General features: G+C 49.8%; 1 pseudogene; it reads left to right on the top strand.

Moving 5' to 3' along the window:
* The first annotated feature begins 358 nt into the window (after window positions 1–358).
* On the top strand, window positions 359–2082 carry LOC103649402 (phosphatidylinositol 4-kinase beta 1-like; annotated as a pseudogene).

Below are 2082 nucleotides of genomic sequence, written 5' to 3'. Positions count from 1 at the left end.
CATTAGATTATATAATTTGAATATATTATAATTCGAAATCTCTACTACTTGTTAAGTTAGCAATAGTAACCTGCCTTTTTGTGTTCTGCCTTCGGTGAATCTGCACCATCCGTTCGCTTCCGTGAATCCAAACCGTTCGCCCGCCCACGCCCGCGTTCGTTCCCCCACCTCCCCTTCCCCACCCCGCGTGAGACGCCGTGCGACCTCCGCGCGACCCGGTCTGCACCCTGTCGCGCCCTACGACACCGCCTCCTCGCGCCCAAGCCCATACTCAAAAATCAGCCAAACCCCTCGCATCTTCCCTCCCACGGATGCAATCGCGCCGCCGCCCCCATCCCTTCCCCCACCCCCATCGGCGATGTGTCTGCTCCAGCGGGCGGCGCTCTACTTTCTGGGTGGCGCCGACGACCGCGAGGCGCTGGCGTACGCGGCGCGGATGCCGGAGACCGGGACCATGTCGCTGACGGTGGTGCGGTTCAAGCTCCGGAACTGGGTTGGGATGGGCGGGCGCGACGAGGCGAGGCGAGGGACGAGGAGCTGCTGCAGGAGTTCTGGAGCAGGCACAGGGACAACGAGCGGGGTGGTGTACGTGGAGAAGACGGTGGAGGACGCGGAGGGCACGGCGTCCGTGGTGCGCGCCATGAGCGAGGAGTTCTGCATCCACGGCGGGGGAGGCGGCATCGAGGCCTCGTCGCCTTCCATGGCGAAATCGAGTGGGGAATAGGGCGGTTTAGGGTTTATGGGAGAGGAAAGAGGAGGGGTCGAGGGCATGCCTGGCCGCGACGGCATGCCTGCGGTCGCTGCCATGGGCCGCTTGCTACCAGACCTGGTGAACGATTCACTGCCACCGAGGAGGGCTATAAGAGCGTGAGATCCATCTATGCGCAGGACCACATCTTATCAGGGAGAAGGATAATGAGGAGGAAGAAAGTGATAGAGATGGTTTCTTCCGCAGATTACTCAGGGATAGCAAAGAGGAGGACATGAAACTGACACCAAGCTCAGATGGTTTGTTGAAGCGACTTTTTCGTGATAAGGAGGACATGCAAGGTGAGGATGATGAGAAGGAAGGATTTTTTCGCAGGATGTTCAAGGATAAGAACGAGGAGAGGAGAGATAGTAATCATGCAAGACATGGAAATGAGGAAAGACTGGGCAAGAGTGTGGAAGATGATGACAGAGAAGGTTTCTTCCGCAAAATTTTCAAAGATAAGAATGAGGAGAGGAAAGATGAAGGGCATCAAAAGCCAGATGAGAGGGAAAAGGTTGGTGCGAACATAGAAGATGATAAGAGAGATGGTTTTTTCCAGGCAACTCTTTAAGGAGAAAAACGATGAGAAAAAAGGCAGCACACCAAGCAAGAAAGAGGAAGCTGATAAAGGCCATAAAAATGCAGATGATGATAATTTCTTTCATAGGCTTTTCAAGGATAAGAATGGAGAAAATAAAGGGATTGTTCATGACAGGAATGAAGATGACAAGTGTGAGGAAGGTGATAAAGAAAACTTCTTCCGCAAATTATTTAAGGATAAACATGAGGAGAGGAGAACTGACGGACCTGATAAAAAATGATGATTATGGTAAGGGAAGTAGTGGTATCGAAGAGGAAGATAATCCAGAGTTTTTGTCATTCCGTAGGTTGTTTAGAGTGCACCCAGAAGATCCTAAGAGTGGGCACATAGAAAGCAATCAATCTAACAATCTTTCTGAGGGGAGCCCAGGATCAAAAGGCTTTTTTAAGAGGCTATTCCGTGATAGAGACCGCTCACTTGAAGATTCTGAGATTTTTGGGTCAAAAATGGCAAAAGAGGCAAGGATCTGGTCTCATGTTATTTTTCTGCTTGATACGATATCTCGTGTTCATGTTATAGTACTATATTATGCCAGTTTTTATATGTTGTTTTTTACAGTGATTTCTTTTTGCATCTGTCCTCATCATCCTAATTGTGGTGATATGCATTGCAGAAACACCCTGGTACTACAGGAATCAATGAGAAGCAAAGTGGGAAACCACCATTACCAATTAATGCAGTAGCAGAGCTTCGAAAAGGTTCTTGCTATGCTTCGTTGGAACTTATTGAG

This window comes from Zea mays, chromosome 2, assembly GCF_902167145.1.
Source record: "Zea mays cultivar B73 chromosome 2, Zm-B73-REFERENCE-NAM-5.0, whole genome shotgun sequence".
Classification (NCBI taxonomy): domain Eukaryota; kingdom Viridiplantae; phylum Streptophyta; class Magnoliopsida; order Poales; family Poaceae; genus Zea; species Zea mays.
The sequence above is the reverse complement of the archived record's forward strand: the minus strand, read 5'-3'. Positions and strand labels throughout refer to the sequence as shown.